General features: G+C 39.9%; 1 long non-coding RNA gene across 1 annotated transcript; it reads right to left on the reverse strand.

The window, feature by feature from the left end:
* Window positions 1–482: 482 nt before the first annotated feature.
* Window positions 483–25041, reverse strand: LOC107836139 (uncharacterized). Its single transcript, XR_001661992.1, has 2 exons — window positions 24877–25041; window positions 483–775 (listed from the first exon to the last, which is right to left on the reverse strand). It is a non-coding gene; the product is annotated as an uncharacterized LOC107836139 (long non-coding RNA).
* Window positions 25042–25257: the final 216 nt, after the last annotated feature.

Consider the following 25257-nt stretch of genomic DNA (forward strand, 5'->3'; position numbering starts at 1 on the left):
TGAATTGTGTAGAACTTTTCAAAACACAATGAGGCCCCCCCTTTCCTTTTTTTTTTTTTTTTTTTTTTTGTTTGTTCCCAATGCCTCGAATTGGACTGGGGTGTGAGCAGGAGGGGAAAAACAAAGGCCATCGTGTTTGTGAAGAAGCTGTTTGCATGCAACTTGCCCTCCATCCAATGAGGTGCAAATACCTGCATCAAGGGGTCCGGGGGGAGTGGGTAGTCCTTACGGGTTTTCATTGATCTCGGTGGTTGCAGCACAAACCTGAGAGCAAGAGCATCCCATAAGCAGAAGTGTAAAATCATCATGCGTGAGTAACGAAGGAACTCCGGGGGGAAACGTTCCATTCCCTTTGAACAGATCGTCTGTAAAGATGGTGGATACCAAATCACCTTATTTTCAAGAAACAAATCTCACCACAGAAACAGATTAACAGCAGTCTCTCAGATATATATATATATATATATATATATATATATATATTCTCCCCCACTTGTTTCAGCCTCACACAGAGGAACCGTGAAACAGCACAATGTTCTAGGGAAAACCAAATGAACAGCTTGCCCTGGGAGACTTATAATATCATGGATCCTGAGTGCCTGCTCTCTGTGATGAGCCCTGAGAGAAGGCTTGACAAGAGAAAATGATGTGTTGTTCTCTGCTGGGATAACAGTCCGGGTCCCCCCGCAGACAATCGCGTGGCGGAAGATATGAAGTGCAGCACAAACCACAGGTTCTTTTAGCTCCTCTAGAGTCCACGAGGGAAGAGAAACTCCTAAAGCAAAGGAAATGAGTGACAGCGAGAGGCGAAAGCTGCTGTTGAGAGACCCTCAAGTACTGCATGTGTGCATGTGTGTGTGTGCGCTCCATCACTCAGTCTACACATAAAAACTGTGGTGGAGGAAAAAAAAAAACACTTCAAAGCTTGACAGTTTCAATACCTACTTGGAATGAAGTACAGAAAATTAGTTCCTAAGTTGATTTTCTATTTTTTTCTTCCATATTTATGTGAATATTTTGTTGGGGAGTGAAGTTTTTCTCGCCAGGAATGTTGGAGTTGAGGATTGCCGACATGCCGTAATGATATACATCCCTGAGTCACAACTGTATTTATTTATTTTTTTATTCTGTGTTTCTTGGTCTTTTGATGCCGATTGTTCACTACTGGTTTCAGACGAACCTCTGAGGCCTTCACACAACAACTGGATTTACTCTGGGATAAAAAGTGACCACAAGTGGGCTCTGTTTGGAAATTAACTCGAATCTAAAAGCAAGTTTTTGGGGAAGATTTTATATAGGTTTTTTTTTTTTTGGGGGGGGGAAGAGGGTTGGATTTTCATTTGTAGAAAACGTTGAAAGTTTTGTATTTTCTGTAAACTTTAAAATTGCACGCCACTTTGTTGTTTATGACATAAAATCCAAGATTAATACAATAAAGGAGGAGGTTGTACACCTAATACAAATAGACAGACAGAGGTATTTTTCAGTATTTAACAACTAGAGATCAACAACTAGAGCCAACTCTAGTCAAATTTGCCAATTTTTGTAATCGGTTCATGGACTGATGCATTACTACAGAGATGTGTTCAGCATCCCGTGATGGACCGGGCGACCTGTCCAGGCCGTACCCCGTCTCTTGGAGGTGGGTACCGATCACCCCGCTCGTTGTCCTGTAAGGACAAGCAGGTGCAGGTGGATGGATGTCATCAGTGTGTTGACTGGTTCTGGTGCATATAAACATACTATCCTTGCCCAAAGGTAAAACAGACCAATACGGGTCAACCACATCGACCTGCATAGCATAAAAATGGATGATTTGGTCCATTTAAACAATAATACAAGCTGGATGATGCACAAAGTTCGCACACCTTTGCACGATTAGAGAGCAAAATGTACAAGAGGGAAGCCTTTGAGTGAGAAAACAATGTTTGGCCATTTTTTTTATTTTTTATTTTTCTAAATTGCTCAACAACCAAGGGACAAATTTACTGCACAGGCAATTTAGCACCTGCTTGTAGAAAAAGTGCTTCTGGGAGAGTCAAATTCTGCGAGTTCAGTTCCAGACTCGGGCCTGTAGCTCCAATCACAGGTGCAAGCGGCTCGTTTCAGTAATGACCAGAGGGTTCTCTCAGGAGCGGCGCAAAATAGCGCAGAGTCGGAAGCAAGCGGACCTGTTGATATCAGGAGCCCAGTAATTTCCAACAAAACACTTGTTTGTTATAGCCAATAAACAAGCCATGCGAAGCAACGTTCCCATTGGTTACAAAAAAAGAAAAAACAGGCAAAAAATGCATTGTAACTGCACCTGCCAACCTCACAGTATTTGAGCAACTAAACAGAGGCTTTCAAAACGTACCGACATTGCACAAAATCCGGAAAAACTGTTTAAAGAAAACCAACTCTGCCCCAGATAGTCTGCATGCATTATTTCAAGTCCAGTTGGTCCGTTGTCGCAGTTTAACTGTTGAAAATATGCTAAATCTCTTCTTATTTTAGCTTGTCTGTGCTGCTACTGTGAATAAGTCACTTAGAGTCATGAATAACTGCAGCAGATGCACGCACAGAATAAATGAGAACTAAATGAAGCACCGCAGATGCTTACTTTCTTACTCATAAGACTTCTGTCAATAAAGCAAGCCCCGAAGCTCGCTGCTGTACGCTTCACGCAGCTCTTAACTGAAAGCGTGGTGGGTGGGATCACGGCGGGTCTCCCAGATCATCTTGTAAAAATAGTAAAGAGTTGCAGCTGCCGCGGCTACCGACCCAAAAGTGGCGAAACGAGCAGCCGAGCATCGCCGTCAAACTTCGAGCTACCCTGGGACTGATCAAAAGGAGAAGGGAAGAGATTAGAGGAGAAATATCCTTTATGGCCCATCAAGTGGGGAAATTAAGGTGCTGCAGCAACAAAGTGACAGGGAAGTGCAAGCACGCAAATTCACATAAAGAAAAACAAAAGACTAAAAAAGAAAAAAAAAATGACTTTACAGTGAACAACATCAAAAGTTCACTGATGTTCTTTCATTATCAGTGATGAAAATAGCACTTGTAGACTAAGAATTCATTTGTATGAGAAAAAAAAACGACTATTTACAAGAGCAGTAAATAATCTACAATATTTGTCGGGAGCAAAGATGTTGCAGCTACACGATAGGCTGTCTTAGGATGATGTTATTTTTGCTAAAGTTATTCCATCTACCATGGATCAAGGGTTCACCCTGGGGTGAAGCTGGAAGGAAAACTTACTCAAATTCATTTTGGCAAAAGTAAGACAAGTTTGTAGTTTGTGCTGCTCTTTTCGTTTGTGATAACTTTTTAAATCCTAGCCTCTAGGTCAAGGGGAGGGGCCACTTTGGTTTTGACTTCTGGTTCATGGGAGCCAAATGTTACGTAAAAGCAAAGCCAGAATAGGAGCTCTTTCCTTCTCAAAGTGTGAGTTGTTTAGGGGAGAAAAAAAAAATTACGTCCTTGTTCCTACTTAATTTAAATTTAAAATAATACATCTGAACAACATATGAGTTGAGTTTCTCTTCTTGCTATTGCAGAAGACGCAGTTCAGATACATTTACAAAAGGATAAATTACAGTCCTTGAAGTGAAAGTAGGAGGGAGTAATTAACCCCCTACCGCCAGATTGTGTGTGTAATTGCATCTAAAATTGTGTTTTGGCTGTCACGCTAAACTAAGTACCCTGAATGTGGCACATATAGTATAGATAAATGTAGGCATTTAGTAAGAAATTCAGTGAAAAATGCAAAGAATCTGGATTTGCTCTGAACACTAGATGGTGGCAAAGTACCTAATGAAACCCTCTATGTGTAAAAAAAAAAAAAAATGCATCTACTGGCTTTATTCAGCATTGAGACTTGAGACGTGAACCATTCCAGGGTGCGTTTGTAACAATCGTTATTTTAAATGACTCTGCGCCAAAAAAGAAATATCCACAATTTTTACACTATATTGCATATCACCACATTGTGTGTTAGATTTCTATTTTCACAAGAGAACCTAGAGGTTTTTGTTGTTGTTGTTCTACAAAACCATAACATCTGGCCCTGAATTTACTTAAAATAATCCACATTTCAAGAAATAATCTCTAGTGTGAAAGTGGACAGCACAAACTTCTTGCATTTTTTATTTTTTTTAGACAACACAACGCGACGGCAGCTTCGTTAGGACGCATTCAGGGTTCCGTTTTGTATTCTGTGCTAAATGACATCCGTTAAAGAGCTCGACATATAGAACGAAACCAAAGAACGTGCCCCTTTGGGAAAACACTCGAGGCCAGATTTGGACTCCAGTCGTGTTCGAGAATCCGGCTGCTGCTGCTGCGTGGCTGTCTGTCTCAACGGGGTAAAATGAGAGAAGAAAAGACGTTGGTGGGTTTCCGCGTCTTGCCATGAATACAGTGAATGTGTTCGTACATAAGCCAATTACACATCCATGACAGATTAGCAAACATTTGCATCACACAGACGCTCGTGCTTAAAGACTGCGTTTGCAGTCGGTCATGTTCCATTAAGGCCCATTTTGGGAAGCGCGAGAGCTAAAAGAGGAGAGAGAAAAGTTTTAGCTCGGCGTTATTGGCATATACAAATCTCCCAACTTGTAAATTGGGCGACATGGGAAAACCCTTGGCAATACATTAGAAGGATGTTCAAAGCCAAAGCATCCCATCGATTTGACCCGTGTGGGCCTTGCAAGGATGAGCCATTAGTATATTCTCAGATGCTGTTTTCAGATTTGTTTGTGTAAACGAGCTCCCGTGATGATAGCGTGGTAAACAGATCCAGGAATTTACAGCTATCAATCTTCCAGGCAGCATGGAAGCGATAACCTGTCCTTGGGCATTTAGACTCAATCTTTATGCCTTTTCTTTTTTTTTCTTTTCTTTTTTTTTTTGAACTTTTGCAGTATTTTTGATGTCCGGATGCATCATCTGAAATATGTTCTACGAGTCTAAAAGGAAAAGAAATGAAAATAACAGACAACATGCATTTAAATCAGTACTTGAGGGGGCGAAAAAAATATGTGGCAGTTTGTTTCTGAAAAGTCGGCTGAACTGAACAGGATCGAATGTGAAATCGCAGAATTAAAAAAAAATAAGTGTTAATAAAAAAGAAGCCTGGTTTTTTTTAACTCGAGAAGCTTTGAGGCTTTTTAGTTGTGATTTCAGGGAATTTGTTTCTATAGCTCTAAAAGTCATTATGACTTCTTAAGAGCTCTGAAAACAGCTCTAATAAGCTGTCGGATTTTAGTATTTATATTGCTGTTAAGTGCTGGAACATATTCCAATAACAAGGTAAGCAAAAGGTGCCAAGAGATTCGTTTAAATGTCTAAAGTAGTATATATAAAGCTTAAAAGAAGTAAATGTTACACAAAGAAAAGAGGCTGTGAGATCATGTTGCTGTAGACGTCGCACCGTTACTCAGAGAAAAGCCGTATGTTTGTTTTTCAGATCATTTTTCATGAATATTGCAATTAAAGTTATTTGCTTCCTCCCATATTTCTTTGGCTTTTGCTTTTTCTGTCACACTTAAGACATTTCAGATAATCATTTCTTTTTTTCCCAACGTCAGAGATAACTGCAGTAAACGCAAAATGCAGTTTTGCATGTAGAGATAAAAATGTATGGTTTTATCAATAATAGCAAGCAATCCAGGTTCTGAAGCAGCAGCAAATAATTTTTTATTTTATTTTTTTTCCTGAAATGCCATGGTAGATCCATTCCAGGTGTATAGAGATGCACGTCTTGTAATCAGTTCCCATTTTGTCTTATGAGTCGACAGGTTCTGTTTAAGCAAATTATGGATTCTACTGCAGATGTGACAAAAAAAAAAAAAAAATCTGAGCTTTTTAATCACATCTCAATCGTAGTTCGCTGATGACTTAGCAAGTGTTGATAACTTTTTCAGCTTGATCCCTATTAGTTTGGATAGCTTAGTTCTATTACTAAAGTGAAATTAAATAAGGACAAATACTCTATTCAGCTCCGCACTCGTATTGTAGACAAAGTTATCTGTGTGAATTTAGTATATTTTGAAAGCTAGATCCATCGCCAAAAATTTGCAATGAATTTGTACGTATGTGAACGTAACGTACACCACAGACACGTTTTTGTTTTCCCTACAAAAGCCTGTAAATCCGATTCCCGTCATTGCTAAAGCTTGAATTCCATCAGTTTCACACCCAAAATCTATGGATTTTCATGGCTCTGTAACATTAGGATGCATATTTAGAGAAACCAAGTAGATCACCTCCCCACGCACCGTCTCGAAAATATAAACCCTTTTAATTTCGCTCACTGAAGAAAAACCTGTTTATTTGTATGCGTCTCTTCACGGTCTGCTACATTTTGAAACTGAAGGCTGGATAACAAGGTGAAGCAACACCAACTGGATTGCAACGTGGTACCTAACAAACCTGTGAAAAACACAAGTCAAGAGATTACATTTTAATTTCCATTTTGTTCTCATTACACTTACTTGGTGTGTCTTTGATATGCAGACAGACTTGTTATATACACAGCTTCAGATGTTTGCCTAAGTCATTTCCAAGCCAATTTTCAAAAACAGTTGGCATCCATCAGCTTTCTAACAATGTTCCTTGGCATTGGAAAGTCATTTACAACTATGTGGGAGCTGAAAAAAAAAACACAAAAAACAAACAAAACAAAAAAAAAAACAAAGAAAAAAAAGTGTGTGCGAGTGTGTGTGCGTGCGCATTTCATTCTGTTCTCAGACGAGCATCTGGAGTTCCTTCTAGGCATCCAAAAGCAAAATATTAGGACCATTCCAGAAATTGTGCAGGTTTCAGCCAATTTAGATTCTCTTTCTGCAGTTCTGGTTGAAAATTGTGCTGAACGTATCAAACATTCAGCACAACGCTTAACATTGCTAAAAAAAAGTCTTTATACAAAACCAAACAAAAAAAAATTATGTAAAGCGTTTAACTTTGCTGGAGTATTCATACCCAATTATATTTCCATATCGGAATCAAAACTTTCACTGTATCGCTTAAGATTTTATGTGATAAATCCACAGTAAATGGCATTAATGGCTTTCGGTATGTTTTTGAAATAAAAATCCATCTGAATTCAAGTTGTAGACAGGAAATGTAACCAATCCCTGACTGAAAAACTAAGAGAAACACACTGAGCTCACATTTAAAGAATGCATTAAATGAATTAAAAATAACCCCGACTGCAAAGGGACAGGAAAGACTTCAGACTCGGGTGGAAGTTCATATTCCAGAAAGACGGCAACCTTGAACGCAGACACTTTTGTTTACTTGAAGCCAAGTAACGCATGAAAAAGGCTAAAACCTACAGTGGGAAACAGAGAAGTAAGTCACCAGGATATAGTCTTGCAATACAGCTCGACCTACTAGCAATGCAAATGAGGCCCCGAGCGACGTCTGAGAGAAAAATCTTTCGCTTGAAATTTACACTCCTGCTCCCGTTCGCCCACCTAATCCTCTGTGAATTTTCATAAAGAGAGCACTAGTACAGAAATTTACCCCCATGAGAGGGGGGGAGGAGGGGTTTGCCGGTACGACGACACACCTGTGAAACCTGGAAGTCTTGATCTTCAGCAGCCTCATCGGCAAAGAGATTTACATAAGAGAGTGCAAACTTCACAGTTAAGTTTCTAAAAACTATTAACCTCAGTTTTTTTTTTTTTAAAGTTCCTCATAAATTCGAGGGGAAAAAAAAAAAAAAAGCTTGCCAACGAGAGACAACATTTGCAGAGTTTAAAGGAGATGCATGCAAAGCTCCTGAAAGGACGAGGTGCTGATTGCTGTTCCTTTTAGGAAGGGAACATTTTTAAAGTTTCACTTTGACTCCCAAGTGAGATAAAAAAAACCCCCAAAAAAACGGTTTTCTCCTAATTCTCAACAACATGATTGCTTATTTTCACTTTTTGTTCCGCTTCTTTTTGAGGGGTGTGAGGGGGGCCGACTCAACTCCTCGCTTTATCGCCCAAAACCAATCACACTGTGACCTGATAAAAAGGATATAATTAGAAACTGGAAAAAAAAATAAAACTCCTGCTCAGAGTGTGAAATGCCTTGTGATGGTTCTTTTTAGGAGAGGAAGAAAGCAAGTTGTCTGCTTTTTTTTTCTCTGTGACTTAAGTGTGTCACTGAAGATGGTCTTCAGCTAACCAGGTAGGAAAGGCTTTTACCCTTTTCTGTTGATGCTTTATGGATGTTACTGTAATCCAGCAACGCTAATGGTGTGGAGGATATTTTCTTGCCACATCTTTGGTCCTCGGTAGTAAATGGGCATCATTTCAACAGCACATCCTACCTGCATTTGGTTGCCATCCCTTTATAAACATGTCCCATCTTGTTATCGTTGCTTCTAGGAGGATTGTGTGCCATTACGTTGCAACGCTCGTGTCTTTTCAAGCCGGTTTTTGAACATGCACATAAATCCACTGTACTCCAAAAAACCTCCACAGTCACCAGATGGTTCACCCTATAGCCCTTTTTCTGGACTTATGCACTCCTAATGCATAATTCTGCTTCGCGTCAGAATCGTGCACTCCTTTGTCTTCATTTCAGGGTAACAGAATTAAGTTTGTCAGAGCAATGTGACACATTTCAAAAAGTTCAAGAGTTATGAATCACTTATGAGGCTCCATAAATAAAAATATCCCCTCTCTTTGACGTTTATGGGTTTCTATCATGCTATGAAAGCTAACCCCTTGAATTGGGGGCTAAAGACCACCATATAAAACTCCCTACAAGGCTTGTGAACCACTGCAGTTCATGCATTATGAAAACAACAAACAACCAGATTAAAAAGAGAACTGAAATTACTTGGAGTTATAGAAACTGTGGAACTGTGTAGGACTGAACTTTGTTTTCCTGCAGCTATAGATGACTAAACTCCAGGGTTTTATTCCTGATCTCTACATAATTTTCCCCTCATTTTATCTTTTAATGAAGATCTCAAAGTTGGATACTTGTCCTGTATGTGCTTGTTTTATTTACCCGTTTTTTTTTTTTTGTTTTTTGTTTTTTTACCAACTTGTTATTCTTGATTCCAACATTACAGGTTGGAGGCTGCTTCAAGGAGCTTATTTTCCTCATTATTAAAAGAAAATCAATAATCAACAGGTCAAATTATTCACATTCTGGATCACTGTAATAACACACCAACACACCGACACACCAAGTGTAGCAGTCGCGTAACAACAAGCATAAACCAAAAGGTTACTGGGGCTAATTTGCTGACTCAAACTTCATTTTGCTAACTAGAAAGGCAGCCTGAGCGCACAGTCTCTGCCAAGACCAATGCCCTACTCTGCAGTGTGTCTAGAACCAGACCTGCCAGGATCTAATTGGTTTTTCTTTTGCCTCCGCTCCACTTCTGCACCACGTTTCATTAGATTTGGCTGGTACTTTCACACGGGTCTCGAACACACAGACATACAAATGGAAATGGTCAGCCACGTCTCGTTCAAGGCGAGACCTGAATAATTTGTCTCTCAAGGCAGATTTTATTTGTTAGGCTTTCTTGTAATTTGCCAGGATTTCTTTTTTTTTTTTTATTGTTGCCATAGTACTTTTATTTAAATAGAAAGAAAAATTTGAAGATACTGGGATTTCTACGTGGTGCAATGAAAATAGTCATTGGCTCCAGGCGGATTTCCTTACTTTTTGCATTTTAAAATGTTTAAAATCAAATATATGTCAAACCTAAGTAAATACAAGAAAGTCATTTTAAAACCTATTTTATTATGGAGAGAAATGTATCTAAACTAACCTGGTTGATTTTTTTGGGGGGGTCGTGGAGGGGTTTAGCTAAATGTAGGGTGTTCTTTATGGTCAGCAGCGGTTTTTGGCTTTAGACCTCTCCTATAGATGCCATATTTCAGTTTACAGTCCTTCAGATGTTGGTCTGGGGTTTTTGTGACCTCCTGGATGAGTTGTTGACACATGTACAGTCATTTCGGAAGGTTGGTGACTGATGACGAGGTGTTCTGCTTTTATGAAATATTGGTCTTATTGCGCTTCCCTGGTGTCCCAAACTCTTAGAAACCGATTCAAACATTTCCAGACTGACGCATTGGATTTACTGACGATGTCTGTAATTTTGAATGTCTTTAGATCATGGGAGGGAGTGTTGCCTTTTATCTAGCTCCATTTATGAGAGGCTGTGATGGTACAGGTGTGGTTTCAATCAAGTTTGGCTTGTAAACTTGAACTAATATGATTTTACAAACTGTTCATTTCCGATGTAACTGTAGGTACCATTACAGTTAGACGTTAAGGTAGGCTAGATGGACAGCTAGTTTCCCTCAATCAAAAGGAGCAATATTTTGAAAACTGCAACTTTTGCTCACTCTGGTTGTCTTTGACATTACAAAGAACCAAAGACACAAGAAATACGCGAGGAGACAAATACTACCTCACGGTGCCAATTGAAATGTAGGATTGAGTTTTTCACATTGTCAAGCAAAAAAAAAAAAAAAAAAAAAGTTCCTTTGAGGCTTTAACTGCTCCTCCGAACAACTCGACCTTATGAATAAATCACATCCATAGTTTTATGTATGGAAATAAGTGCACACAGGGTGGCTATGGCTCACTGCCAAGTGAAATAGGCTGTACAGTCCTTAAGCATGATCGATGTGTAGCACTAGCTTGGCATAATGTCCGGTCCCCAAAGTAGGCCGGACCCCTATGCATCGAACAAGCTTATACATCATGCTACTGCAGGCATCTGCAGGCACTGCACTCCCTCCCTGCTGCAGAGAAACCGGTTCCCACATCCACAAACTTGATGGATTAAGAGAAACAGGTTATTTATGGACCAAGCAAAGCGTCAGGAGCTTGTTTGCGCCTTGCCCACACATCTGTTAGCTGGAGGGGAAAAAAGAAAAAAAAAAAAAAAAAAGGCTGGACACCCAGCACCTCTGAATCCAACATTACTCAAAAAAAAAAAAAGAAAAAAAAAGGGGGGGGCTGGCACGAAATGAATCCAAATCAAACAACAAACCAGAGTTATGTAAAGTGAGTTGATGTGGAGCAGCAGGTTCTCTGTTCTGATTTCTTTTCTTTTTTTTTTTTTTTAAACTTGAGAAGATCTTTGTCTTCAGAGAGAATGTGTAGGTTGGATGAGAGCGGCTATTAGTGAACTCGTTTCAGCACCGAGAGTTAAAGGGGAAACAAATATGTGTGTCCTCTCTTATTTCAAAAAAAGGTTAATATTGTGAACTATGCACCGATCGATGTACTCTTCCTTTAAAGGTAAAACGATCAATCTTTTGTTTTCCGACTCCAGCTAGTTTTGCACACGGAGGCAAGAGAAGAGCAACCCTAAATGCATCCTAACACCATAGATGTTTATGGATTTGGCAATGTTTGTTGAGAAAATGAGAACTTTTTTTTCTTTTTATCTTCTCTCTTTGTTTTTGATCTGCAGTTTCACTTTAAGCATGCTAAACCGACAGACCGATGTTTACTGTGGGAACCGGTTAGCCATCTGTCAAGCTAAAAGCCACAGACCGCACGAGCATCGGCACAATCTCTTTGAGGAATTTAATTACTACTTCTTTATTTTTTGCTGTCTGTCGGTGCTTTTGATGTGTGAAAAGTTTCACAAGGAGAAAAAAAATAGCTGTTTCAGCAATTTAAAGCTACGACGGAGCGTCTGGCAGAAAGAAGATGAGGAGAAAACATGCAGAAGTATGAAAACTTTCTTAGGTACTGCATTGAGCTTCCTCCCTTTTTTTGCCTTCTTGGTGGTATAGCTTCAACAAGGTGATGGAAACATCTATTTGGGTGCTGCACATTTTGTCTGCAGCACACTCCTGATGGGAGTCTCCCGTTCATTAATAAAGTTTGGTCTATTTCAGGGGTGGGCAACTCCAGGCCCCGAGGGTTTAATCTAAAGGAAATGGTGCATTATCCTTCTGGAAGAAGCAGAAGACGGATGCACTGTGGCCCTAAATGGTGGGGCATGACCAGGATCATGTGAGGTTTGGTTGGTTCGAAAGTGTACCAAGAATCTACCCTCCAGACCAGTGCAGAGTTTACCCATGCTTCTCTACCGTTGACGAATCGCAGCTGAAATCGAAATTCATAAAAACCAGACAACCTGTTACAACTGTTGTTTCCCAGTCTCAATAACTTGTGGGAATTGCAGCCCAAGTCTCAAGTTCCAAGCTGACAACATCTGCATGTACTGTACACCAGATACATTTGTACTTGAAAAGCCCAGTAGAAAGTCACGGGTGTGTGTGTAAAAGGGCTGAGATCAACCCTCGACACCAATGACGTGCCAGAACCTCTGTAATCTTGCAAAAAGAAAAATGTTTTGCGTCTTTGGTAGAAATAGTAGAGACAGAGGAGACAGTTGGAGACATATGTGAGCTCTACTGTATACACGTGTATCGTCGTCATCATGTTTTACACCTGCTAAAATAAAATAAGTCAATATTTTGGACTTATGTCCCTGGTTTGCCAAAGATGATCCCTCGTCAGTAAGTTGAAAGCTTTTTCCTACGACCAATAACAATTTTGAGGGTTAGCAGAATAAGATGCAGATATTCACAATTTTTATGGCTTGAACTCCACCGAGCCCTCTTTGTCAGTGAAAGTCTACCCACTTCTTTTTGGGCTTTGTCAGCTGGAATTCTAAAGTGCTGCTCTTCACTGTATCTTTATTTGAGTTGGCAGTGAACATGACTGACATACACACACACACACACACACACGCACACACATATTCCATTTTTTTGTCCATCCTCTGCGCTGCAATGATATTGTCAAATTAATAACGGTTACTCCCCAAACACTTCAGATGTTTTTGCATGCGCTTAGAAAAATCGCATCGATCAAATTAAGGTAGAGGCAGCCTGCTGCTATGCAGGGAATGCTCACATAGTATGTGCAAAGGAAGTTAGTCAATGTAACAGGGGGAAGAAAAAAAAGGCAAATGATGAATTTCACTTTTAGCAATGTATAAATTACATTTAAAAATGGTGCAAATCTTCAAAACGGTCAGCAGATATTTATACATAAAACAATTTTTAGACAAATTTCAGCTGATGACATTAATTCAGCATTAGAGGCCTTAACAACAACAACACTTGTACTTTGCTTCAGTTCTTTTAGCTACATATTTAAGTTACACAAGAGTTACGGTTGTAAGCTCACTAGATGCAATCCTCGGTCACAGATCCCGGATCATTTCCGTCACATCTAGAGCACAATCTCTTTCAGTCCTTTGATTAGACGGGGTGAGGTTGCCTCGGCAAACATCCTAAACACCTTTTAATGATGTTCTTAACGTTGATTGTTTCTGTCAAATTATCCAAGGCTCCAAATCCCATAAACCCATAGCACTAAACTGTCAAACTAATGCGGAGGTAGACTGAACCGGTAATATTTTTGGATGCGCTTGATTTCTTTTCCTAAAAATTGCTCTGCAAAAAATGATTAGAAATTACGCCGCATCACAGATTTCAGCGGCGTTTCGATTAAAGCGAGAAGGAAAATCTTCAGTTCAGTTTAAACCCCCTTTCTAGCTTAAACCCTTTGTTTTCTAATAATTTCCAGAACAAAGTAGGTGGGTTGGATACTTTAATCTCATAAGCTGCTTAATTCAGATGCTGTGACTTCATTACATTCGGCGTTGTTTGTGAACTATTTCTGTGATAACTGGAAGCTGCTGGAGTTGACTGGAGGGTCGGGTGCATAAGAAAAACTTGTGAAAAAGCCTTTTGTTTCTTTGACAATGCAGTGTGTGTGGGAGCACTGTTCTTCAGAGACCCAAGGTATATTAAAAGTTTGACCAGGGCAGTAATAAAAAATAAAAAAAAACCCTTTGGCTCCCAATGTGCAATTAAGCAGCAGTTGAAACTATTGATTTGATCTTTTGTTTTGTCTATCCACCCACCTGTTACCTTACTCATGGGAGAACCATCACCAGCCACAAACAAAGAGGCTCAAAGAGAACCTCTGTGGATTAAAAAAAGAAAAAAAAAAAGCATGTTCATAGTTTTACTTTTTTTTTTTAGCTTCGCTCAAGTTCTTCTGTACTCTTTTTCTTCCTCAAGCCATTTTTATTTATTTTTTTTTTGTTATGCCTTGGCGCAATATACAATCATTAGAACATTTATGTCCATCAGTAGAGTCATACGATAAACTGCATACACCTTTACTGATTGGGAGTTAAAACAAAAAAAAAAAATAGATGCCAGGTGCTATTAATGAAGTGCACTTTATTAATTAGTGATCAATTTGACCGTTTGCTGGTCTGAATTTTAGAGATGCCATTGTGGCCGCAGCTCAATTTGAGAAGATTAAAAAGGCCCTCGTCCAGACAATCTCATTCGCGATACCAAGAGATTAATCGCAAGGGAGAAACATTTAGGACAGTTCTCAGAAGCGGACGTTCCAGCAATGCAACGGTTTTTGGCAGTACGACTAGAAAAACACTTGGTAGGTATTTTGTTTGGGACCATTACCAAGTAAATACCTCCTCTCTCTAAAGAGCGTATGGAAGCACAAGCGACTTTTGCATCATCACGGTTGTCTGAACGACACTTCTTTTGGAGCCATGTCTTTCAGGTACATGTCATCATGTGGGCAAAACCAAATATGACCCATCGGCTTAATCACCATGTACCCGATTATTAGGACGATTTGGGTTCGTTTCAGAACCAAAGGGATTTGGACGTGAGCTTTTCTGAAATGAGAGACCGTGGCAACGAGGCAATTACTCCAACTCTGAGTCGAAGTTTGAGTCTTGGTCAAACCTCGATACATAGAAAAGATTTGCTCATTACTCTTGGCTAAAACTTTAAAAGGACAAAACTGTAACGTCCCATCAAAGTTGACGTTCATAATGTGCTATATTTGTATAGAACGTAGCAACATAGCGCATGAAAATTACATTTGTATGCACCACAGATCTGTGTAGATGCATAGCATGAAAAGAAGAAACAATTAGTGCAGTGGAGAGAAAAAAATATACAGGCACGAAATGGGTATATTCAAAACACACACACACACAAAATAGGACAGTGATTAATAAAACAGCAGGAAAAAAAAAAAAAACATATTAAAACAGCAGAAAATTCAACGTTAAACCCCTGATCTTGCAGATGATTTTTGCATGTGACAGAAGCAGGTGCTCGGGCTGATAAAACAGAAGCAGAACTGTGACGCGGCTCTTTGTTGTTTCCGTTTGAAGCCTAATGTTCAGAAGTGCTGAATAAGAACTTCACAGCCCCGTGTTTACAAGGCGCACAATAATCCTAACTTTCACCCACCGAGATGTAAATGTTTTGTTTCTCAAAGCCCACCAACCTTTTTTTTTATTTTTTATTTTTTTTATATATCTGCCAGGAATTACATCAGATAAAAGAGATTGCTACCCAATCAACACTGTACTCCTGTATAAAAATAAATAAATAAATAAATATGAAAGTGTCTGCAAAAAGCAACCAAACAATCATAAGGCAGTCTCCGAGCAGCTGTGCCTGATGAGGACAGATGTCTGTGTTGGGTTGTTAAAACAAAAAAAAAGAAAAAAAAAAGGCTTCTTTAGTGTTTACAGCGTGAGCCTGCTGCCTTCCTCGCTCTTCTCCCCAGCCATGCATTTTGATTAACTCTGAATGCGGACTGAGCCCTGCCAGGACGGTTTGTGACAACCCTGGCGGAGACCTCATGAAGAAGCCACGCTGACAGTACTCTTCCAATCACTCCACTTTAATTTGTCGTGTGGCAAAGGTCATCGCTTCAACAAATACGCCTCGTGCTACGGAGGCTTGCCTCTGGCTAGATCTCCCACACACACACACACACACACGCACGCACAGACACAGACAGGCCCCACTGAGCTACCAAGGCTACTAAAACATGATATAAGGAGATTCCAAGATGCATAATTGAACAGTTTGCACCCAGCTTGATAGCTGGAAATCTGCTTCATTAATCAACTCCCACAGAGTTATGAAGGCATGAGGAGGAGAGGGTTTTTTTTTTTTTTTTTTGCTGGCACAGAGCAAAATAATGGGATGGGGCTGGATAAGCTTAAGCCCTCTGAAAAGGTTAAAAGTATGTCGTGCATGTTTCATGTTCGCATACAGCTCAGCGAGAAATACCACGCACACGATTACACTTCCAGAAACTTGGCTTACATCTCATCACTCGCGACGTCTTCATTCGTTTCATTAGTAAACTTTGATTTCTGAGATAGATTCTCTGAATATGTGGTGCCTTGCTAAGGTACCCCAGAAATATCGATCTAATCCGATAACGACTCATACTCCCGCATCTTTCTGTGCTCCTCACACAGGTTTCGAGAAACAGTAAGTTGAAGTTCTCATAGGTTTCTTTCTCCTTCCTCCCTATAGACCAGTTTGAGATGTTCAAAGTTTGGAATGTTACTAGAAACTTCTCCGCGTTTCCCCTTCACCCCGTCCGCTTCGTGAAGGTGTTTCTTCACTAATGTCATCTAACAAGATGCCCTCTAACCGCGCACTTCACTGAACAGCTGGATTTATACTGGGGTTAAATTATACCACAGGTGGACTAATTAGATGACTTCTAAAAGGCACCTGGTTGTACTGGAATTGTGGAAGGTTTTTTTGTTTTGTTTTTTCAGATTAAAAGAAACTGAATGCAAATGTGGAGCATTTCAAAACATTTTGAATGTCAGGCATCACTTCCCTTACACTTCATTCAGTCCTTTGTGTTGGTCTATCTCAATGATGTCCAAATGGTTTGTTTTTTTGGTTAAATTATTTTCCAATTTCCATTCTAAGCAACAAGAACAGAATGAGGGTCACTCTGTCTTCAAAAGAAACGTGATCCATTTGTTTTATGCTCCTATTTAATGTTACATTCAAATGAAAGTAAAAAGTAATGAATGAAAACCAGGAACCCTAAGGTGTACGTATCGAATATTTCCCATTTTAAGATCATCTGTCTACATCAACAAACATTTTACAATATGTTTGTCCTTTTCTTCTCAGGGCCAGTTTTATGTATTTCAATGGCACATTTAGGTCTCATTAAAAATGCCACGTCAAACACGAATTAAAAGGAATCTGACTTCGCAATTTAACACCTTGAAATTGAGGCTATATCTCTTTAAGAAGCTCCTGCTCTTTCTGACACTGATTTCAGCACATGATCACAACAATGTTTTTGATGAGGGATTAACATCATAACGTAATTTAAAACTGTCCATCTGCATCAATCACTTGCGTTGTATGGCCACATTTGTACCACTGGTTTAACTGTACAAATTAAAGAGACACTGAATGGCCTCTGGGTCCCATTTCATACACTCCTAGTCTGTGGTAGAAATGACCAATTACTAAACTAATGCGTCGACTGGAATCAGACAATTGTGGGAAAGTTAAAGAGGTGTGAATATTTATGCAAGGCATTAAAATGCTTGTTTTTACTCTGGAATGACTGATCCTGTCTGTAATTAAAAAGTTTCCGGTATTCTACATGTCTCCGTCTCCTTAAATTAGTCATGTTGAAGTATGCATACAAAAAAAAAAAAAAAATCTCCTATGGTCTCCAATGAAGCCAATTAAGATAGGTCATCTGCTACATATCTGCATATCTGCCAGGAGTGGACTTTTAAAGGAAAGAAAGTTTGGATCCACTTCTGCTCCATAAGGGTTTCCGATACCACTGCGATGACATTTGGATTTTTATTTTTTTTCTTCCCCCTTAGTTCTTGGCACTTATGGACAGATATGAAGTCAGCAAATTGTTTGACCTGGCTGCCGAAGCCTGAGCATATATTTCAGCTGGCTGCTTGTAGCCACGGACAGGCATCGTGAAAAATGAAAGTGTTCCCGTTGCCAAGTGGTAATAGAGGTCAGCAAGGAAACAAACAAGCAGGAAGAGATTTTTGAGCAAGAGTTGAGATGCCACGTGAAGAATATTAAACAACGGGTAACGCCGGCCGAGGCTGGACGATGAAGCTCTTTACAGAGGAAGAGAAGTGCTAAAGAGATTCTGGATTGCTATGTTCAGTCGAGACTGAAGGTGGATTTTAGCTGTGCGTTTGAGAAAACTTAGATAAACAAAAGCCACCGTGCTAAGCGAAAGGCAGACGCAAAACACACAACAGCAGAGCCTGCTGCGTGTGCGCAAGCTAGCAAGTATAGCCACCGATATTGGGGGGTGGGGGTGGGGGGGTAAATAGATTACCAGCGTCAGTTGTTTCTACGCCGTTAGCACATGCAGAAAACTAGCAATTTGAGCAGTGTGAACATGAACAACAAGGCTTCTGATTGGTTGCTTCTGACCAGGAGAAGTGTATTTTTTTTGGCAGATGACAGTAGGACCACAGGAACGAGACAGAGGAGCTCAAATTTTTTTCCCCCCACAATGTGTATACAGTCTCGACATACTGACATTTTTAACAAATATGTAAAAAAAAAACTGATTTTTTTTTTTTTTTTTTACAAAAGCTACATCTCAGTTGCGTCTCAACCGTCTCGTTTCCTGTCGGCAACAAACTTCTCGGTTGATTTAGAATTATTTTCAAATACAAACCCGTCGAGGATAAGATTCATCTCGGGGTGGATTCCACTTCTGTTAAGGCTCAAGGATTTGTTCGCACATGATGAGGCATCGTCAGCCTCTCATACACGCGTCATATTTTAAAGCGATATATATTTATGCGCCTGAATCCATCCATTTAGTGGCTGCAGTAGCAAGTATGGCTCCCTTCATGGCGATGCCGTTAACGGGACCAGGCTTCAGCTGCTGCGAGTCGGTTCTCATTCCTGTGGAAGGGCTGCAGAGCAATCTCCCCGCTGAAATTAGGAGGAGCAATTAATAGGTAGACTTGGCACATTTTTAGAGTTTGTGTATTTTCTTTGAATAAAGGAAGCTCGCTAATTGCCTTTCGCTATAAAAAGAGCGCGCGGTGAAATGCGAGTTATTCAGAGCTCGGGATGTTCTTTTAAAACCAAACTCTGCTTGAAATCTCACCACATCCTTGGCTGTGCTGGATTTTATTTAGAGGTTCTAGAGTAGAGGCGGGGGGGTGGATATGAATGATTTTCACTTTTGAGACGTGCAGCTTATTTCTAAATTTGAAAATGATTCTTTTTTCCAATGTGCAGGCATGTTTTCTTCGATCAGAATAAAATAGATTGAAGTATGTAGTTGTAATGTGACCAAATCCCAGATAATTCAAAATTCAAATAAGAATGTAAAATAAAGATTAATTTATGTCTAACTCACTTAATAAAGTACGTTACATAGACCAGTTACACACAGACCAATTTTTCCCCAAGTCTTCAACTTGCCATCTTATGTTTCATATTTGAATATTCTTTAGTTTTTCAGCCTCCGATTTGCAGCTGCAGCTCACAGGGGGAACCAACAAAAATTCAGGCGGCTTTCAAAATGCTTTCCGCCGCATCCATGGCGCAAAAGTTAAGACGTTTAAGTCTGCTATCCAGTTTGGTGGCTAGATGCAGCTCTAATAGCACATACCGCCCTCTTCTTTACATAAAAGCTGTTTTCCTGGGGGAACTTTTATCTTTCACCCTCCAGTTGAGATTTATAATTTGGATCAGAGAACAGGAGATGTCGAGAACTGAGGAGAGAAACAGAGAAAGGAGTGTGGGTGTTTAAAGACAGATAATCCATTTCAAGGCTTCCCCACAGGGAGGTTGTGAAGTGTTGTGCAGCTTATTTGTTTTTGAGAAAGAAGTTGCTTTGCATCTCATGTGGTTTCCTGCAACAGGCTTGGAGTGAAAATGACACCGACAGCCTCGGATTTGGATTTGCGAGAGGACTGAGGGTATTAATTCCGCCGGAGAAGTGGAGGAGCTGGGGTCGCCGTTAGGGTCCGTCGTTATTAGGAACAGCATTTTGGTGAAAATGGTCACGCTTCTTACACTAATGCCTGTGCCACGAAACGCATGTCTGATGACTAGAGTTGCAATGTTGAAAATTTGATTCGACAGGCAAGCTTGAAATTATGTTATGCCAATAACATTATTTCAAATAATCAATTTTGAAACATTGATTATTTGAAATTTGTTGTTTTTCGTCTGGGTGTCCATCATACTAAAGTATTATAGTGTATAACTTTAATCATTTTAGATGTTCGTTTCTAGCTCTCCTGGTTCTGTTAGAACTTACCTTGACAGTTCTTTTTTTTTTTTTTTGCCATGGCTGTCGTGTTCCTGGTCTTTCTATAGAAATGACTCATCAGTATGAATTTGCTTCAGTTTTCTTTAAGGCCCATCACATTAGATTACAAAGAGTGTGTTTGTAGGTCATATTTTCTCAGATGGTCAGTTTTGTCATGGATTTTCGCTGGGTACTTGAGCTATTGGAAGAGACGCCCCACCGATGCTCTGCCCAATGGTCTTCTGTTGAAATTTCTCATCTTTACGACATTTCGTAAAGATGAGAAATTTCTTTACGAAAGACAAGAAAGTAATCCAAGAAAGAAATGTGTTTCTTGGATTACTTATATCCAAGTAATCTGGATCTAAACACTAAATGTGTTGTCTTATATTTACTACGTAAAACTTTCTACCCTTTACGACCCTCGGAAGCACTCAGGCTCTTATGAGCACATCTCATTTTGGATTCTACTACAGTTGCTGTGGCGAAGTTTCTCTTCTCTGAGTTTAAAATTCTTTCCTCCCTTAAAAAGATATATCTTTTAATCTGTTCTATAGCCATTTTCAAATATCTATAACATTTAAGCAAACGTATAAAAATAAGATGTGAAGATATTGAGATGCAGAAATATAAAAGTGGAAAAGATCAATCAGACGAGCTCTGCCTTCACTCACTGAAATCACCCTGAAGATCATATTGTAGATACCCGACCTCAGTTAAGTCGGCCAGTTTTTAAAAACAAACATTTATCTTCAAAATTAAACAGGAGTATAAATTTCGGCAGAATGATTCGATATGGTGTCGGTTTCTTTTTCTGCTGTACCTAATAAACGCGTTCAGTTTATTCAGTGAGATTTCTGTGAAGTTCTGTGTTGTTGTTGGCCGAGTCTTCCCTACAGTGGATGGCTCTGCTGCACACAATGGACTCGCACAGAATAACCAAGAAAAAAAAAAGAAAAAGAAAAAGAAAAAAAGGTTGGAATTCATTCACACTGACTGGCAAATCCACACATTGCATGTAATTTATCCTCATGTGCATACTTAATAATGTACAGCCTTTCCAAATGAGCAGAACAGTCGGTGCTGGACCTCAAAAATTTGTATTCATGGCTGGCTGAATTTCTACTGGCTCCCCGCATACATGAATGTGATAAAATGATTTAATCATATTGCTCATCTCCATGTTCCAAAAGGCGATTTTTGCCAAATGAATCAAATTCTGCTTTATCTGTCACTCACCAGCCTCTCCTTTTGTACGTCTGTGTGTTTGTCCAGGGAAGAAATGCTATTTGTTCATTTAGCTCAAATTCAGCAGAGAAATTGTTCATGCTACAAATACCAAACTGGAATTAAAATAGCCCGGTTAAGCATACAGTGCCAGCCACACTTATTGGTGGAGATATGTAAAACACCCCTAAAATAAATATATCTGTTTTGGTAGAAGCTGTGGAACTGTGGAAATGTTCAGAAAAATCCAAGTTTTAATTTCACTGCATTCATTACATGTGGGAAAAGGACAAAAAAAAAAAAAAAAAAAAAAAGACAAAACCTCCAGTGTTTCCACTGCTACGTTAGGTTTATGTTTGATGACAAATTTTCTACTAAGCTCTTTTTTCCAAAACACCACAACATTTAAGCATCTCAAAAATATCTTAAGTCAATTCTAGAGATAAAAAAATGACAATTCTTAATGAAAACAGCACATAGAAAAAGGCAGCATGATTCTTAGCTAAAGTTCTTTTTGTTTTGTTTTTTTCTTTTTCCAGCATGCCTATTAACATAACTATTCAACAAAATTTCAAGGAACTTTCTCAACTCTGAGCACAAAGCAGGCATAATCTATAATCTCTTGTTAATTGCTTGCTGCGTGAAAAAGGTGTCCGTCAACGGGCTCCCAAATTACGCGAGCGTCCTTTGTTTGTTTTTTGCCGTCTGGGATTTTTGTTTTCGTGCGGCGGCGGTCGGGGCGGGCGGCGCCCATGAATGGCTCCAAACGAGTCGAGAGTGGAATGATTGCAGAGCTGTCACTTGGTTTCGATTTGTAAATTGTCTCCCCGCACCTGTCATTTCAGGTTCGGTCGCTTGTTAAAAACAAAAAAAAGAAAAAAAAAAAAAAAGAAAAACCAATCAGCTGTTTTGACTAAACAGTCATTTGTCAGCAATAAGGACACGGCACTTTTGTTTGACACCACGAACCGTTCTAATTGTTCGGCTTGACCGAAACCGGCAATTTTGCAGAACAAACACTTGCAAAGTGCACTTTTCGGCGGGGGAGGGAGTGACCATTTTGCAATTGCCTTCTGCTTTTTGTTTTGTTGGAGTTATGAGAAAAAGATGGTGCTTAAATAAACAAAAAAAAAAGAGAAAAGAAAATGCTGGCCGTATATAAAAGAAAAACGTATAAATGACCCTTAAAAATACAACTGCACCAGCCTTGCGAAGCTTTACCCCAACTTGAAAGGAAAACTGACAACATCTCCTTGGCGCGTCACCCAGATGGCACATTTACACTATGAATTTGGAGACAGTTGCAAGGACAAGTGCAGTGAAAATGAAAGGGACACGCATGCAGCCTCATTCCAGCGGAGTTGTCATAATCCACCACCAGAGGTTTTCTTTCTCATAAGTCTCCCCGAGATAAAGTTATTACTTTCGGTAACAACAAGCCAACGCGGGGGCCCTCAGGCAGTTAAAGGCTGTTTGTCTCATCTGTGATTTGTCTAAATTCCTTTTATTCGTTTCGTCTAAATGTGGCCCTGACCGTGAGGAGATGATGACGCGAGCTGTGCAGACAGATTTATCTGAAAGGCTGACGAAGGGAGAGGGAGAAGTACCACCAGGGTGATCTTGGGAGTGCTTGCAATCACACAGCCGACCAAGGTAAAATTGTTTCACAAGATAATAAGCAATAGGCTGGGGGGGGATTAGGAAATCTTTCACCACCGAACCACATTTCCCAATTAGGAATCTAACGGCAGTTTTCCGTAAGGCCTCCATATTCAACTTTATGATCTCGTTTCCAGTCTTATCTACCAGTGGTCTGGTTTTACATGCCATTACGGCATGGCTGAAATCTCACATCCGAAGCTGAAAGTTTAGCTATCTTATACAAACAGGAATTGTAGATATCAACAATTGTAATAGCTTGTAGCAAAATAGAGAGACTCGATCTTAAATTAAAGGTGTGATTGCTTGATATGCTCCAAACACGGAACAATGCTCTCAGAGTTGTTAAAATGTAAAATAGGTGGTTTATGTTTTGCAGGTGCCATTTTGGGGGTTAGAAACCAAGCTCTGCTGTCGTTCAATGGAAAGCTCATTGCAACAACGTTCCTGGATTTCACAACCGCCGCGGTCCAGGCTCGAGCAGCCTTTACAGAAGTCTGGAAACTTCTCTGCAACCAGGAATGTACCAGTTTGCCATGCGATTTTGCATCACGCGCAGCGGGGAGAAGGAGGAATTTCTGGATGCTTTAAAAGCAATGGACAACATGGAAAAAAAACAAAAAAAAAAACCTCAACACTTAAAGATGCTGCACTTGATGCCGGACATAGCAAATATATTTGAATTTTTTTTAAACGTAAATGTTTTCTGTTAAAACAGTACAGCATTCACCACCTCATCAGAGAGAACGGCTAAATCCTTAAGACGTCTTTATATAAAACGTGCCGTCAGACAGATTTTTGTTCTGAATGACAGCAGATGGGACACGTCAAAGAGGAAAGCGGTTTCTTGATCGTTTTCAAAAGGAGCCACACGCTGAAACTATTTAAAACAAGACAAACCTGCTTCTCAGGTTTCCCCTGATAAAGTTCTGATCCTGCTTCAAACAGAAACGTGATTGAAAACTTTTTTTTTTTTTTTTTTCTCCATCCGTTCACTTCCCGGGAGAGCTTAGCGCTCAGACTGTGAGGAAGCCAGCTCCGCAGGCCCCGCAGGCTCGCACGACCTGGTAGCTAATGAAAATGAAACATTGGTTCTTGGGGGGCACCTTACAGGCCCGTGGCTCAGCCTGCTGTTTTGGCTCACACTGCACACCCTTTTGATAGATTGGCAGGACGGGGCTAGAGCTAACTTTAGCCCTTAATGGCTTGAGATATGCTTGCACTACAGTTTTGTTTTTTTTCTTTTTTTCTTTTCTTGGTGAGGCCAAATGATATCCCCCTCGTGATGATTTATTAAGCCCATTTCGAGGATTCTCGTCAGGGATAAATTGGCTCCTGCCTCTTGTAATGCCCTTGATGGATAATCGGCTCATTTTTCTTGATTATTCTATCTATATGGCTGTTGCCTAAAATCAAAATAAATATCACAAACATAATGCCCTGGCCGTTCCTGCCTCATACATCTTGGCTCATGTGATAAAGTTAATAATGGTTAGCGATAACGGCGTTTCGCATTTTAAATTAAGTGGCAGCTTACAGAGGCTGAGGGACTATTTGGCATTTAACTGCGGCGGATTTCACAGAAATGTGACGAGAGCTCAGATTTGAGTACAGTCGGCATAGGCACTGGAATCTGTTGCTTAAACGAAGAGGATGTGCGCTAGGTGAACCCAAGGTAAAAGCTGGTTCCATCTCCGAGTTCATTTGGTTAAGGCGTATCGGAGAAGGAATGCAAAACTTGCAGGACAGTCGCTCCCAAGAACTGGACTTTGACGCCCGCGTCTTAAGGTACCTTCAGCATTTATACAGTATCTTGCAATCAAAAAATGAAATCTGATTTTTGCAAGTTACCTGAAGCTCACCTACACTGGAGAGCGCTGTAGAAATCAGTTTTCCGAGTCACAACTGGGTTTTGACTGCCTCCGTCTCATTTGTTTTTCTTCACTCGTAAGATTTTGCATTCTGGCCAAAAAGTTGCGTTTTTGGTCTCATCTCAACAGAGCGCCTTCTTCTACACGTTTGTTGGGTCCCATGGCAACGGCAGGCTTCAAACGTGACTTCTTATCCCTTTTCTAAAAAAGCCTTTAGTTTTCATTTAAAACATAGTCCTTGATTTGAACTCTCAAAATGAATTTCAGTGAGCGAAAGTGACAGCGTTAATGAACTAGAAAAAGACTCGTATAATATAAATAGCTCAACTTTAAATAATACACCGCCATTTTTATATGCAAC

The sequence above is a fragment of the Poecilia formosa genome, unplaced genomic scaffold (genome assembly GCF_000485575.1).
Source record: "Poecilia formosa unplaced genomic scaffold, Poecilia_formosa-5.1.2 Scaffold41, whole genome shotgun sequence".
Classification (NCBI taxonomy): domain Eukaryota; kingdom Metazoa; phylum Chordata; class Actinopteri; order Cyprinodontiformes; family Poeciliidae; genus Poecilia; species Poecilia formosa.